This window comes from Girardinichthys multiradiatus, chromosome 1, assembly GCF_021462225.1.
Source record: "Girardinichthys multiradiatus isolate DD_20200921_A chromosome 1, DD_fGirMul_XY1, whole genome shotgun sequence".
Classification (NCBI taxonomy): Eukaryota; Metazoa; Chordata; class Actinopteri; order Cyprinodontiformes; family Goodeidae; genus Girardinichthys; species Girardinichthys multiradiatus.
Genome location: NC_061794.1, coordinates 1984008 through 2001836, shown reverse-complemented (window position 1 = coordinate 2001836; position 17829 = coordinate 1984008).

Below are 17829 nucleotides of genomic sequence, written 5' to 3'. Positions count from 1 at the left end.
GTTTTAGAAAGGACAAGTCTTTTTGTGGACAATCTATAAGATTTGTTTGAGCCATTATTACATCCTCAAACTGAAAGAAACATATTGACAAAACATTTGCAGCTGTAAAGAACCCAGTGGTTCTATTAGTGTTGAATGGTGGGAGCTAAACACATATGCAGGCCACACTTTTCAGGTTTTGCTTAGTTTAACAGCAGCAAACAAAGTGTTTTTATCGTTGTACTTTGTTTTGGTCATCATATAAAACTCCACTATGAATTTTAGTGGAGTTTTATATGATGACCAAAACAAAGTACAACGAAAAAAAAACAAAATTCATAATGGCTGCACAGTGGCGAAGTTGGTAGCACTGTTGCCTTGCAGCAAGAAGGTCCTGGGTTTGATTCCCATCCTGGGGTCTTTCTGCATGGAGTTTGCATGTTCTCCCTGTGTATGTGTGGGTTCTCACCGGGTACTCTGGCTTCCTCCCACAATCCAAAGACATGCCTGTTAGGTTAATTGGTCACTCTAAATTGCCCTTAGGTGTATGAATGAGTGTGTGCATGGTTGTTTGTGTGTTGCCCTGCGATAGACTGGCGACCTGTCCAGGGTGTACCCTGCCTCCTGCCCATAGACTGCTGGAGATAGGCACCAGCTCCCCTGTGACCCACTATGGAATAAGCGGTAGAAAATGACTGACTGACTGACAAGCGGCTGAAATGAGCTTCCTCCGTAGGGTGGCTGGGCACTCCCTTAGAAATAGGGTGAGGAGCTCGGCCATCCGGGAGGGTCTCAGAGTAGAGCTGCTGCTCCTCCACATCGAGATGTGGCTTGGGCATCTATACCGGATGCCTCCTGGACGCCTTCCTCGGGAGGTGTTCCAGGCACGTCCCACCAGGAGGAGGCCCAGGGGACGGCCCAGGACACGTAGGAGGGACTATGTCTCTCGGCTGGCCTGGGAACGCCTTGGGCTTCCCCCGGAGAAGCTGGAAGAGGTGTCTGGGGAGAGGGACGTCTGGGCGTCTCTGCTGAGTCTGCTGTCCCTGCGACCCGGTCCCGGATAAAGCTGAAGACGACGAACATGAATACAAACGATTTATATAAGATCGAATTGGAGTATTTAATGTCATTTTTTAATTTTGACTGATCTCTCGATTTTTAAATTAAAGCTGGTAATACTGTTTGATTTTATTTATTTTTTTAATATGAAGTCTGTGGAAGCAGGTTGCATTAATCAAGTCTATTGAAAATAATCTTCACTGTGCGCTGCCTATTAATTAAATCGGTGTACTCCACACTTTTTTTGACTGTGCCAATCAGCTTGAAATGAACATGTTAGAGTTCATACCTCTAATGGGCTCTTTTCTGGGGGACCAGAGTCCAGTGTCCAAACATGCCCGTCATCCAGTCTTCTAACGGATTGTCTAGTCCTGAGTGCTCATGCATGGTCGCTGAAAGTGTTTTTAATCCTTCTAAAGCTTTTGAGACGGAACCATCAGGTGCAGTGTTGTCGGGAACAAAAGTGCAACACATATCCCCAAACATCGAACAGACGCCGCTTTTTCTGCTAACAACATATCTAATGCCATTCGGTTTTGCACAGCCATGAGGGAGGTTGGTGCCAATTGTTCGGACAGACCTTCTATTGCATCCCTTGTTAAGTTAGCTAGACGTAAAACATTGTAATGGATGTAGTTGATGCGGTCTACGTTTTTATTGGGAGTAACATGGAACAAAGCTGTTATAATGGGGATGTTTTCAAAGCCTGCTGAGACTTGATCCGCTAATTTGTATTCATTAGGTACGCCTTGAGGAACTCCTATTGCATCAATGTAAGTGGGTGAGTCTTTGCTTAAGTCAAAGGTGTTTGCGCTCCGTTTTATGATATGTCTACGCCTTCTCCTAGTTAAAGCTGTGCTTTGGGCGTGTGTTGAAGGAAGATACTTAAGGTTTCTTCCTAACAAGAGGAGAGGTGCCTGCAACCTAACCATGGCACACACTCCAATAGTATTATTTTGGATCCTAGTCAGAAGGTGGTGTCCTCCACAATAATAATAAAGTCTTGATCTTGCCCAAGGACCTATCACAGAGCCTGACACCATGGAGTTGCACCAATCGCGAGGAATTTCCCCAACATTCACCTGCAGGGTTTTGGAAGTGAAGTTAAAGCAAGTGTATGTGCCATTTTTCCGTAGAGGGGTAAAAGGGCCAGCCCTGGTTTTGTTGGCAATGGGTGGAGCGCTGCGTGTTGATACTTTAAAAGGCAGTTCACAGAAAAATCCGAAAATCAATGTAACAATGAAGAATGCTAAAACACCTATACCTACCATGACCCAACCCTTAAGGGGCCTGGGTCCTAGATTTTCACCTCCATACCTGCAAAGGAAGATGAGGATTAACAATATGGTGAAACACAAAATACCTTTTTATTATAATTTTTTTTAAAGTTCAGTGTTCAGTTCAGTTCTCAGTGGGAGAGCAGCTACGACCACCAGTGAAAGAGAGGAAAGCTCAATCACATCCGCCTCTTCTGTGTGATGTCCTGGTCTTCACTCACAGGTGTAGACTGACCTGGAGCTAAGTGGTCTCACCAGGGGATTATTCTGCCCCTTGAATTGGGTGAGAAAGATCTTCTGGTGTGCTGGTGTTGTCCCTCAGGTTCTGCTGAACCTCTGGCAGCGATCTCTGTGGTGCCTCTACTGCTGCACACTGGCTCCAAAGATACCACGTGTCTCCTTTGCCCTTGACCCTCACCGCATGTGAGGTTCTCTCTGTGACCTGGAATGGACCCGTCCACCTGGGCTGACCACTTCCTTTTGATCACCTTCAGCAGGATCCACTCAGCTTCGGACGTGGTTGGCTGAGGTCCCTCGGTTGGTTTCTCTGGGACCTGTTTTGAGAACTCTGTAACCAAAATTAAGTTGGTGTCTGAGGTGTTCTGCCAGTCCCCAGCTGCCAGAGAGTGCTTTACCACTCCTCTCAATTCCTTAATCTTTAACTGACCCTAATGCTTTAGAACTTAGTTCTATTAGTTTATTTACAAAATGAGTTCCATTATCTGACTTTATAATCTGTGGGATACCATATGTGGGGAAGAAATGTGTAACTAGGTTAATCTATTACCACTAGGCAATACTTCTTCCCCTGTGTTTGCAACAAATTATGCATGATCTGCAAAAATTCTTTGCATAGTCAGAAACATTTATAGTGTAGGATTAACGCTGTACCAGATGTAACATATTCCCCCCTTGACACATGGGTCTTCCCAATGTGTCACTGTAGCCGCTGTCCTTATTACATTTAAAAATGAGATCAGTATTTTTGGTAGTTGCTATTATTTTAAATAATGCTTGGTTTAGTTCTTATTAAAAATAAAAATAAAAACTCACTCACTGATGAACACAAAAAATTAAGGGCATATTATATCTTATAATCTTAGTTTATCTTACCCAGTTTTATAGATACAACATACAGTTTCAGTCAGCTTTGTATTTAATTCAAGTAACTAAAGTTTGTTTCAACTAACTCAAGTTTTCTCTATTTCTCTATATAAGGTTCATTTCATCTTATGTTAAGTTTGAGTGTAATTCGATCATTTTGAACCTGACTGGAAAACGTCTAAACATCTGTTAACATCTTTTTGTTTTACCATAGAGAACTGACCTAATATTATTATGGTAATGTTGAGGACTCTAATTTTTACATAACATGAAACAGACATTTATTTCACAAAAACAGAAAGTCAAACACAGACATTTGGCCACATGAAAGTTTAAATACCCTGTTTGTAAAAGAATTATGAAAAATTGAAGACGGGTCTATGAACTCTCCTATGGTTATCAGTATTTTTAATACAGGTAGAACTTTTGCTATCTTTATATGATTTTTCGGAAAATATTCTGGAAACCTTATTAAGATATACGTTTGGCAATGATCATCAGAACATCAGACCTTTATTAGCGCTTTTATGGTCCCTCAAAGATGCATTACAATGAAATCAGTCATTCCCATTCACACACATTCACACACTACTTACTTATTTCTCTGTCAGAGTAATTTTATTTGCAAAAATGTGAACATAATTTGACTTCTATTATTCTTAAAATGCACATCGTTTCCTCATAACCCCTTTTGTTTCCACTAGGTCTGTTTTGAACGCTTCAATTCTTTTTATTCACCAAGAATCAATAAGGTGGTCTTAGTGGGGTCCACCTTAAAGGTGTTATCTGTTGGGTGTCATGTTATCATTGTCAGGTCAGTGAGGTTCATAAGTCAGTCTGAACCTTGGTCATTTGGTCTGTGCACATAATGCTTCATAGATCCAGCCTATGATTAGTCAGCAAAACTTCCACCTATAGGAGAAAAATTGATTGTTAATGAATGAGCTGCATTTCCTAGGAACACTGTCTTCCTCCTGGATGAGCATCACCTGTGGAAAAACTTTCATCATTGTTTGTTTCACATATTTACTCAGATCTTTATATTATACCAGTAGGTGAAGTTGTTAGTATCTCATGTAGACTGACATATACTGTTGCATTTGGAGAGGATCTCAGATTAAATAAACATAGTTAGAGCTTCAATCCAGGTTCATTTTGTGTCTGCAGACTTTAGCCAATTTTTCTTTTCTTTTTTTTTTATACATAAAGAGCAAGATTCAAAACATTTTCAAAAGGCAGATTGTGGCAGAATGTAGACAAAACTGCTTATTGATTGACAAAATAACATTCAAGCACACAACCACCATATTAAAAGGCTCTACTTCTAGAGAATCACTAAACTTCTGGGGTCCAGTTTTGGCCCGCGGACCCTTAGTTTGACACATGCAGGGTAGAGTTACAATCTTTATCAAAGCTCTCAGCAGAGACAGGCTTCTGCTGTATGCAGACGTTTTTCAGGCAGCTGCATCTCTTTGTCAAGGTCGTTTCACAGAGCTGAAATTTAGCTTCTCCCAAAGAGGAAAATCAAGAATGCACACAATCTGAGCCAAATATGGAAAAATTTCACTGTAAAATGAATCTTTTGCATTTTATCTTGGTATTGTTGGTAGTATAACAATTAGCACCCTAAAGAGTTTTTACACCTTACAAAAGTATCCACACTTTCAAACGTTTTCGCACCCAAACAAGTTTTCGCACTCAAAAAAGTATTAGGACTCAGAAAAGCATTGGCATGTCTGGAACTGTCAATTAGCTTAATGGCACCAGGGAAAACTTTAAATCTAATAAATCACCAATGATTCTGTATGCAAAACTAATTCTTCAAACTGGGTTAAACTATTTCATTAACCTTTTTATAGTAAAACACATAAATCTAAATGTCATGCTACATCCTTAATTATTATACAAAAAACATGTTTTCAAGGCAACAATCACCACAAGCATTTTGACTCTATTGTCTCTTAAACGGTGTTAAAACTCAGGAAGGGAGGTGCTGAGCGTTACCATGACAACAAAGGCGTGAACCAACCTGGTAGGTGGGCGGAGACAGGCAGAACCAACCTCTGATTGGCAGCCTATGGGTGGGACCACAGTTTCTTCATTCCAACCCATCTTAGTGAACCTTAAACTACAAAACTGTTAACATGCACCTACCTCAGAAACAAGCTGCTTCTTAACTCTCCTGAAAACTCAAAGTTTAATCAATCTGGGATTTAGAAACATTATTCTAAACATGGATTATTGTCATGCAACAAATAAACAAACCTTCATTCCAACAAAGAAAGACAAAACATCAAAGACAGACAAATGGCCAAATTTGAAACTTCAAGAACTCAAAGAAATTATTAACAATCTCTTTTCAAAATATGTTTTCTCAGCCATATATTTTAATGCTGTAATTGATCAATTTTGTTATGACAATCTTCAGGATCCTTTTTAAGATGAGTGCACATAGTCCAAAGATATCTCAAAATATTTAGAAGCACAGCAACAGTTTTCTCTTAAATGAATCCAAATTCACTGATGCTGAAACCTTTTGCCAATTCTTTGTACTGTAACTCTATAATAATAATAACTACAATTCTGAGAGTTATTGTTATAATTCTCCTGTTGTTTTGCTCAATTTAATCGCTGCTGCATTCAAGAATTTATCTGCTCAGGTTAAATGCAAAGAGGTATTTTAAGCCGGCGTTGACATTTTTATGGTATACCCAAACAAAACAAAAACTGCAGTGTTTGACTTAATCAGAAATTAAGATAAGAAACTTGACTCCAACAGGACTTTTTTCCACATAATGTTTTAAAAGGAAGACACACATAATTTTCCTTAATTTGGCTATTTAAATTTTGAGAGTTGGGGAGAAAATTATTACTATAACCCCTCTTTAATAATCCAAATGCTGATAAATGTTCCAATATTTTATGATTTAGTAATCTGAAATTACTGTGTACCTTTGTACTCCTATGTATTGTTTTAATCTTTAAACCTTAAGAAATCAAACAAGGACACTGGAGTTTGAGCCGACCATCCTCTTTATTGTTGAGAGAGTCTTTATTTGTTTTTCTTTTCCTAAAATGAACAATGATGTTAACTTTCTGCAGATTGAAGAGAGGAGTGGCTAAATATTCCCAGACCTGTTAGTGTATTATTTCTGCTTGGACAATTATCAGATTTAAAAATCACTAATTCACAGCTCCTAATTTACCTCAGATCATATTTGCTCCTAACCCAGTTCATAATAAGGTTCAGACAACATTATGCTAAAAAGCCAAAAACAAAAAATACAGATCTGTTTTAAAATAAAGAAACAGCATGCTTAAAAATTTGGTACTGTGGTGGGAAATAACTCCACGGTTCTGAGAGCCTTTTCTATGCAGAGTCTTTTAGGAAACATGAGATTAGTTTAATTTTTGTGTGGTAACACTGTCCAATCAGAATCTTTCTTACCTTCAAAAATAAGCCAATTTTTTCATTCTCATTTTAAAGGTTTGTCTTGCCAAGGCAAATGTGTTTAACAAAACCAATTACTCTCAAAGTTTTAAAAGTTTTAGCTGGTGATATCTTAGAAAACAACAAGTGTTTTAATATTTCTATGCAACACAGAACTAATTAGGTGTCCTTTCCTTCTCCAAAGGGATAAAAAAGAACCTGCAGAACCAAGCCTTTCATAGTTTTTGTCAGGATTTGATATAAGGTACAGTGTAAATCAACACGCTGCATGAATCAGAAGATGGGAAGAAAAACCCTAATATAACTTCTTCCCAGCAGCTGCTGTGAAAAACAATGAATTTGTACTTTTCATAAGCGTCAGTTAACACTTGCGGACAAAAACTGCACCAAACTGTAAGTACTGTGTCAGAAACTGTATGAAGACCATCTGCAGTAGAACTAAGCCTGTTTTAATGAGGTCTCTACCCATTAGATTTATGGGATACAAACTCTGACAACAGAAAATAATGGCTGAAAGAGAAACCCATCAGGTTTTACGCATGCGCTGGGTTTTAAAAATGCTCCTTCATGAGATCTGTCCTGAGAATAACATAGAAACACATGGTTACTGCTGAGTTTTGGAGATGTTGTAACTTCCTCTGCTTTTTAATAACTTTTAATAACTAGAATAATTGACCCTGAATATTCCACGACGAAAGAGAACTTGTTTCTCTGAAAGAATTAACTGGAAAGTATCAAATGAGTTAAGTTATCACCCTTTTGAAGATACTTTTCTAACCCTAAAATAATATTTTAACCCGCTATATCTGTCAACGTCAGGCCAGCGTGTCACATTAGCAGCGGTTAATAGCATTGTTCATTGCCGAAAATAGGAAAAGATTAATGCAAATGTGTGTGTGTTTGTACGTTACCCCCATCAGTTTCTTAATCGTTCCAGAGTCAGACTGTCAGGCACACAATCCTTTATCAGTCCAAAAAAAAAAAAAAAAACAACCCGGGCCCTTCCCAGGTCTGTTGGTGAGACATTCAATCCTTCTTTGTAAGCTTTTAACTTCTCCAGGAGGGAGAAAGAACTTTGCTCCGGCCTGTTTCTCTGCATAAGATGTGCTTCCAATATAAATCCAGTGTATCACTCTTCTGGCTCTGGCAAACAGCATGGATCGTTGTCCATCTCCAGTGGGTTTGGGCCAGACTACTGAGTTTCGTTCTCGTGGAAACTCACACTGGGATTTACAGCAGCAGGCAGACAGGCAGGCAGGGTCTCTCTTTCCGGCGGTGCTGAAGAAGCGTCTCTGGTCGAGTACCCATGAGAAGGGCAGGTTTCTAAAGTCCAGACTCAAAAACGCTGATGTTACACTCAAATCCCATACATGTGTGTATGTGTATGTGTGTGTGTATGTGTATGTGTGTAAGAGGCAGATGAAAAAGTTTAGTATAAGTTCAGATTTTGCACACAGAAATATTATCAGTCAGTCAGTTGTCCACCATAACATGCACTACACTCCTTTCTTTTCCGACTGATCGCAATATTTAAGACAAACGAAACTTCCTGCAGGAAAGTTTTAACTCTTTAACACCTTAATTGATGCACTCTGTGCTTTTTAATCTTTTTCTTATGTTTCTTATTTTTCTCATCTCCATCCATCAACTGTTTTACTTGAAACTCTTTAAACTATTTAACTTATTTACCCTAAAACTTCCACTCTGTGAAAAACCAAACTTATCTTCCCAAATTAAAGCATATTTAACACAATCGCAGAGGGCCTTTAACCCTTCCACTCAGCGGGACTTTTTCAGTCTCTCCTGGTCCGACCGCTGTGATGCCAAACCCGGTTTGACACCTAGGAATCAACCCTCCGTTGACTCCCTGGAATTCCTTTTACTTAATCTTATTCTTACAGTTTCACCATTTAAGTATCTCAACTGTCTTCCCTCACCTGCCAATTCAGGGTCTTGGGGTCCTATCCCTGGCCACTTTGAGGCGTCCTCAGTCCCTCGGGGAGGCTCTTACTAACCCCAGCCTAAATACCCCAGTCCTCGTCAGGACTGAATTTGGATTGCCAAATCCGGAACTTATTTGCTTCAACACCGTCACCATTTAAGTATCTTCAGTGAAAAGTATGTTACAGCCTCAACATTCAAGTATCTCGGCTAAAATTTATCTTGTGTCAATCAACAAATATTTTTACGCAATATATCATTTCTTTACCGTAATCCATTATTTCAACCAACAAATATTTTACCCAAAACTGATCAAGACTGTAAATTTAAGAGAAAACAGATATCTATTCCACAACACCACCTACACTATTAGCAGGCAAAAGGAGAATAAATATAGATCTCCTTACCTTTTTTGATTTTGGGTCGACCCAGTGGTGTTGTAGAATGACATCCGCCTCGTAGTCAATTAATTATCCCTTAGTGCCAAATCCGGGCCACGGCACCAATTGTTGAGGTAGGAAAACTTTACTGGCCGTCAGTTAATTCTTACATTACTCCTCACCTCTCCCCGACTCTTTTTATTTGGCACCCCAAAGGACAATCCTCAGTCAGAGATCAGTTGTACGTTTCCACAAGTTTATTAAAACCAATCTGAATTCAGAGAGGGAGACACACACTTACACTGGTACCTGGAAACGTCTGTGTGCTGTCTCACTGGGGGTGCGCCACATTACATTTTATACCCCACGCTGCTATGCAGTACACATACACAATCATTCTGTCTGTGGATGTCTCCCAGCAACAGTATCAAAGAAACAGAGATACATTTCATTATTTAATTAAATAATTGTTTCCCACACGTCTTCAGGAATCTTCAGTGAGAGGAGTACCATGCCTCCCTAATCCACTGCCAGCTTCTCACGATACAGACAGAAAACACCTGCAAGCTTTAACCTTGAATAATAAACACTCCTAATAATAATCAATCTATAAGCAGCAAATCCCAAATATATCTTAGCTTTAGCTACTAATGATAAGGCATTTATATTTCCACACTGTCTTCCCAGATCTGAAGGAAGGGATTTATCTTTTGGCTTTGCATCACAAGAGGCCCAGGGAGGACTGTTGGTCGGTTTATTCTCATTTACATTAACATCTTGTTTCTTGGTGGTGCTAGGTAGTTGTCTGTCAGTCTTATCATTGTTTAGAATTGTCAATATGGTTGTATCATTTCCATACCCAGCATTTATTTCCATATTCCCTTTAAGTCAAACAATTTTCATTTCCATCACAACAATTTTCTGGAGAAGCTTGTTGAAATCTTCTGTGAAAAAGGAAGCCATCCAGGCAGGCAATTCGTGCTGATTAGCTATCGACAACTAGCCCTTCTCTCTGATACAATTAAAATAAAAGAGAAATCCTTAAAAAAAGTAATCCCCTGAGAAATCATTAAGTGTCACTCATCTAAAGTAGTTTAGTCAACCTTTTCTGGAGTTTTTAGCTAAGAGATAAAAAGTTAAGAGTAAAAAATGCAAGCAAACATGAAGGAAGGGGAGAAAACGTCTGAGCGAGCAGAGAGGCAAAAGCAAATTATGCCACTGTTTGTAAATAGATAAATTATGTTTTGTGTTTTTTTTTTTTCAACAGTGGGTAGACAGGAAAGAGGGCAAAGAGAGGGGGAGACATTCAGCAAAGGTCGTCGGGTCCGGGACAGCCGCATAGAGGACTATAGCCTCTGCACATGGTCGCGCGCTTAACCCCTACACCACCAGCACCGCACCAATCGACATATTTGATGGGAGGAATTTTATACCTTTTATTGTTTTGGATAATTCATATGGAAATCATAGAGAACAATTATTTGAATATCACCAACTAAAACATATTGAGTCCAAATGTAAGATTAAACAGATAAACCTAGAACTTCCTCTAGTAATAACACACTTCCATAAACTTCAACCCCCAAAGTTACTCTCAAAGACCTTCAATTTATTTTCAGAAGTAGATTTAACATCTCACTTCCTATCAGTAAATGGAACATTGATCTGTCTACCGGTACAGACCTCAACTGTTGCATTAAATTTGAAAAAATGCTTTTAGAATGAACCAAAATGCCAACCTTTATACAATACAAAATACTTCATAGAACACGCTGCATAAAACAAACAATATTCCAAATGGGTTTGTCACTTACTAACACATGTTGAAACTGCATGGGAAATTTACCTGATGACTATCTACATTCTCTTTCGCACTGTCCACCAGTCTATAGCTTTTGGCTAGAAGTATGTAAAGACCTATCCACATGTCACATGAGTACACAGTCCAACTCTACCCCTCTGCCTGGTGACATCATAAACATTTAATTTGGTAAATTAATAGATGACACACACTTCTTGCAGTTCAAAGCATTGCAAAAAACAATGCTTTGTACCTGGAAGAATAAAAAGAGTTTAAATAAAATGTATTTCAAAAATATTATCATATTTTGTTGTTTTGGAAAGAATATCTGCTTCTAAAATAAATCAGCAGAAGAAATTTAATTTGGTGTCCAGTAATTAAATACATCTCATACTGTATTTTCGGCATTGGGGGGTGTGGTCAAGGGTCAGCATCACTAACTAACAGTTAGTTAGTTAGAGTAAGACTACCTCCCTAGGTGGATTGGGCATTTGGGTACTGCCCTGGGGTGGTGGAGTCACTGTGCCCTCTTGCTGCCACTCTTGGCTGGTGTGGGAAGACTCAGAGCCTACGCTGGCCTTCTATGGCTGGGGCTTGCTGGGCTGGTGGTTTGGCAGCATAAGGGGGGTAGAATGGGGTCTAGGGTTGGGAGAGTGGTTAAGGGATTTTAAATATGCCCAGTCAGATATTGGGGGATTGGAGGATGGATGCACCTGCCGAGGCCCACTGGTGCGAGGGATCTTGGCTGGTCCAGCGTTTCTCTGGTCCTGGGCTGCTGGTAGTGGGATCATCTCGCTTGGTTCTCCCTATGGGCAAGGAGGAGTTGGGGAGTCCCAGGGGGATTTGTGCTGTCACCTTGGTGTGGGAGTGGGACACAAGTTATCTCCACAAGTCCATTCGCCACAGAAACAACATCGGCATGGTGTTCATGTGGTTGCTCAGGTCATTTTTCAGAGTGGTGGGCTCCTGTTGCACGGCCTATGTATCCTGTGGAAGTGTTGGGCCGGGTGTGGGTTGCAAGGGCAAAGCTGGGCTCTGGTGTGCGTCTCTCCCTTGTTGACCTCCCTGGCCAAGAAGGGCCTCTCTGCCTGCTCAGACGCTTTTCTCCTAAGCTCCCTGCTTGCTTGCATTCTTTTACTACTAACTTTTTATCGCTTAGCCAAAATTACGGAAATATTTGACTAAAACTACTTCCCAAGGATTATTATTATTTTTTCTGAAGTAATTTGATGTTTTTATAATCAAACCCGAAAGAAGGACAAGTTGACGCCAGCTAATCAGCACAAGATACCTCCCTTCACCACAGAGGACTTCGACAATCTTTTACAGAAATTGGCTTTTTTGGAGATGAAAATCCATCGACCAAAAGTGAATGTGGAGGTGAATATGGGGTACAGCGATGATTCAACTCTGCCTGTGATCCCAAGCAATGACAGCCAGCTCAACGACTCAGCCGGCAAACAGAACACTGAGTGTTCATGGTACCCGTGGAAGGTTCTCCTCCTACCGGCAGACCCCCCCTGGCATATTTGAGGTGCAGGCCCAAAAAATCAAGGTGGACAACTCACTGGAAGATCTCAGCAATTAAATAAATTAGAATGGCCAGAATTACAGAGAAATGCCCCCGTTTCCCCTGGGAAAAGGAGACTTTGACAGCGAGCCACTGTCACAACAACTGATAGGAGTCAGACATCTGGAAATAATGGAATTCCCCTCTAGAACAGATTTGCCCCACTACAGTATGAAAACCAGGAAAATAATCCATCTTCTGAGAACAATAAAAGGTTTGAGAACAATCTTCAAATCTTCATTCTAAACAGTCTTCTCCTAAGCTGCCAGAGAAAAAGCGCCCCACCGGACCCAGAACACTAATAGTGGGAAACACAGCTGTGGATGGGATTAAAAACGTCTGCAACAAGAAAAACATAGAAGTTATGATTGGTACTAATAACGTGGTGTCCTATATCTCAGAGAATATTCTGGCAATCACAGAGAAGCGCCCGTCTCTAGAAAACCTTATTATACACTGTGGAGCCATGGATGACGTGGCTAAGAAAACATCAGAAGGATTGAAGGAGGATTTCACTCGTCTGCTGAATATTGTTGGAGATCTCAATATCAAGGTGTTTCTCAGCAGACCCTGATTTTCTGTGTAGGTGAGATTTTTTGAGACTTCTGATGATTAATAAATGGTTGAAAAAAGCATGTGCTACTACATCTGTGAACTTCATTGACAACTTTAATATTTTTGGGGAAAAAAGACAACTCCTCAAGCAAGATTGTTTCTGTTTGAACAAGCCAGGGGCCAGACGTCTCACATCTAATCTCTTCTATTCAATAAATAATCTGCCAGTAGCTTCGACCTTCAGCAGAGAACATGGAGTATCAACAACAATGATAACGCTGCCTCCAACAGCTCCAGCAGAGATAGAACAGTTGGCTGAAAGAGTGAGTTCATAACAAAAGGTTTCCCCGCCGAAATCCACAGGAGAAGTGGACCACCCTGTTATACCCATCTCCCCCCAGACCCCGACCCAGACTCTGACATCTTCTCCATTCAACACCCCCCATGGCCGAGGCCCTGCTACTAAACCAACATCTTCCAAATGCCGCACAGCCCCACCACCTCCTAATCAGGACCTTCAAATCACTTCTCTGTGATACAGTCTGGGCCCCTGTGGTAACTATCAGAAATGAACATGTCCAGGAAAAACTTGGGCCCCTAATAGGAGATAGTTGTCAGTCAGTCAGTCATTTTCTACCACTTATTCCATAGTGGGTCACAGGGGAGCTGGTGCCTATCTCCAGCAGTCTATGGGCAAGAGGCAGGGTACACCCTGGACAGGTTGCCAGTCCATCACAGGGCAACACACAAACAACCATGCACACACTCATTCATACACCTAAAGGCAATTTATAGTGACCAATTAACCTAACAGGCATGTTGTTGGACTGTGGGAGGAAACCAGAGTACCCGGTGAGAACCCCCACATGCACAGGGAGAACATGCAAACTCCATGCAGAAAGACCCCTGGCTGGGAATTGAACCTAGGACCTTCTTGCTGCAAGGCAACAGTGCTACCAACTGCACCACCGTGCAGCCCATAGGAGATAGTTGTATCTATCTGAAATTGTTCTGCTACATTGGATAGATGAGGCACACCCTTTTGTATTCCATTTTAAGCATTTTTATATTTTTATGGATTTTTTTTTTGTCCAAAATTTGCATTTTTCTTCAATAGCTTCCAGGTCACCTGACCTACTGACACAAAATCTGTCTGAAATTGTTCTACTTGACTGGACAGATGAGGCACACCTTTTTTATTCCATTTTAAGCATTTTTATATTTTTATGGATTTGTTTTTGTCCAAAATTTGCATTTTTCTTCAATAGCTTCCAGGTCATCTGACCTACTGACACAAAATCTGTCTGAAATTGTTCTACTAGACTGGACAGATGAGGCACACCCTTTTGTATTCCATTTTAAGCATTTTTATATTTTTATGGATTTTTGTTTGTCCAAAATTAGCATTTTTCTTCAATAGCTTCCAGGTCATCTGACCCACTGACACAAAATCTGTCTGAAATTGTTCTACTAGACTGGATAGATGAGGCATACCCTTTTTTAAATTGGATTTTAATGCATTTTCTATTTTTTATAAATTTCTTTCATCACAAATCATGATTTGTTCAATAGCTTTTAGGTTACATGACCCAATGATACAAAACTAATGTGAAATAATTCTACAACACGGAATAGATGAGACACACTTTTTGTCATCACAATTGATCATTTTGATTAAACAGGATTATAATATATACTGTGATCGGTTGCAAGGTAATTCTCAAAGCTTAGTCAAATGTAAAACATTTATTTTAGCAGATCTCACCTGCTTTTTTTGAAACTGTCCAGCTTTACTGTATAAGTCTTCAATGCATGAACCAGTTTCTTGGTATATCTGATTGTGAGTTAACCTTACCTTGGAAAAAGAGAGGCACAGACGTTGTCCCTTCACAAATCAAGGGTTGAAGCGTTCGTCCATCATTCAGAGCTGTGCTCCTTCTGTCTACATCAGCAGTTGATAGGAGAGGTATGTGTGTGATTGTATTTTTTTAGTTCATGTTTCACTTATTTGTCAACATTTACTTCATAATTTTAAAACTGATATCAACAAATGTTCAGATTTGCTGGCAAAGACAGTTTTAGCCACTTGAAATATTTATAAATTATTATGTTGCTTATGCAGAATATTGCAAGCCTGTTTAATGTGTCTGTCCATGCTTTGGGAGAGGTGGACGCCAGTTACCTTCTAAATCCCTCCACAGCTGGTGTGATTCTGTTTGGTGACAGAACAGAGCTTCCTCCTCACAGTTAACCAAAGGTAATATATGTTTATTTATTGTGATATTGTACCAATGTAAGAAGTAGAACTCTCACACATCAGCACTGAGTTAAACATGACTGGAAATCAACAAATCTGCAATATAAACCAGTAATCCGTTAGTGAAGAGTTTTAATAATACCTCTCATTTAGAAGGTGTACTTGTCACTAAAATAAATGACATACAGTGCATCTGCAAAGTATTCACAGCACTGCACTTTTTCCACATTTAGTTCTGTTACAGCCTGATTCTAAATGGTATCAGTTTAATCTCTTTGATCAAAATTCTACACACAACACCCCATTATGACAATCTGAAAGAAGTTTATTTGAGATTGTTGCAAATTTATTAAAAATAGAAAAGGAATCACATTTCCGTAAGTATTCACGGCCTTTGCTTAACACTTTATGATCCACCTTTGGCAGCAGTTAAAGCCTCAAGCCTTTTGAATATGATGCCAAAAGCTTAGCACACTAGTTTGGCCCATTCTTCTTTTCAGAACATCTCAAGCTCCATCAAGTTGGATGAGAGAGGTGTGTGCTCAGCTATTTTCAGATCTCCCCGGATGTTCCATCAGATTCAAGTCTGGTCTCTGGCTGGGCCACTCCAGGACATTTACAGGGTGGTTCTGAGATCTTGGCTGTGGGCTTCGGGTCGTTGTCCTGCTGAAAAATGAATCATCGCTCCAGTCTGAGGTCAGAAATGCTCTGGAGAAGGTTTTCATCCAGGATGTCTCTGTACATTGCTGCATTCATCTTTCCTTCTATCCTGACTAGTCGGACAGTTTCTGCTTTGAAAAACATCCCCATAAAGTGATGCTGCCACCACCATGCTTTACTGTAGGGATGGTATTGGCCTGGTGATAAGCGGTGCCTGGTCTCCACCAAACATGACGAATCTTTGTGTAATCAGACAGGGGAATTCTGTTTCTCATGGTGTGAGAGTCCTTCAGGTGCCTTTTGGCAAACTCCAGACAGGCTGCCATGTGCCTTTTATTATGTAGTAGCTTTCATCTGGCTGCTCTACCATACAGGCCTGATTGTTGAGTTGCTGCAGAGATGGTTGTTCTTCTGGAAGGTTCTCCTCTCTACAGAGGAATGCTGGATCTTTGACAGAGTGACCATGGGGTTCTTGGTCACCTCCCTGACTAATAGCTCAGTTTAGATAACCATCCAGTTCTAGGAAGAGTCCTGGTGGTTTCAAACTTCTCCCATTTACTAATGATCAAGGCTGCTAAATGTGGTGACACATCTTTAAAATGTGGAAACCTCTAAGTGGTTTGAAAACATATTTTAAGAATCTTTCACCACACTTTTTAGTCTAGTTGTCATTCTTAAAATACTGGTAGAAGTATTCATATTCCATAGGTTGTTCCACAAGTGATGCTGCACAACCACATATTTCAATATATTTTCTCTTTATTAAGCAACACAACTTGCACTGAAAAAAACTATTCATACTTATTACATGTTTATCTGCTTTAATGCTGTGAAACCACAAATTAAAATGAATTTTAGTCAGTCATTGTCTACCGCTTATTCCATAGTGGGTCATGGGGGAGCTGGTGCCTATCTCCAGCAGTCTATGGGCGAGAGGCAGGGTACACCCTGGACAGGTCGCCAGCCCATCGCAGGGCAACACACAAACAACCATGCACACACTCATTCATACACAATTTATAGTTACCAATCAACCTAGCAGGCATATCTCTGGACTGTGGGAGGAAGCCGGAGTACCCGGTGAGAACCCACACATGCACGGGGAGAACATGCAAACTCCATGCAGAAAGACCCCAGGCTGGGAATTGAACCCAGGACCTTCTTGCTGCAAGGCAACAGTGCTACCAACTGTGCCACCGTGCAGCCATTATGAATTTTTTTTTTTTTCGTTGTACTTTGTTTTGGTCATCATATAAAACTCCACTATGAATTTTAGTGGAGTTTTATATGATGACCAAAACAAAGTACAACGATAAAAACACTTTGTTTGCTGCTGTTAAACTAAGCAAAACCTGAAAAGTGTGGCCTGCATATGTGTTTAGCTCACACCATTCAACACTAATAGAACCACTGGGTTCTTTACAGCTGCAAATGTTTTGTCAATATGTTTCTTTCAGTTTGAGGATGTAATAATGGCTCAAACAAATCTTATAGATTGTCCACAAAAAGACTTGTCCTTTCTAAAACGTGAATATGGTTTGATACAAACCCTGGATCACCAATGACCTGAAGGACCTGCTTAACGAGGAAAAAGGAGCCTTCAGAGATGAAGACAGGGAATTATTGAAGAGTATACAGAAGCAACGTAAAGTGAGGATAAGACACAGCAAAGAGGTGTACAGGAAGAACAATATCAGAGATGTGTGATCAGGGATGAAAAAGATCACAGGAGCAGAACTAAGATCAGAACAATGGAGGTCTGGACAGAACCAATGAACTGAACACATTCTTCAAT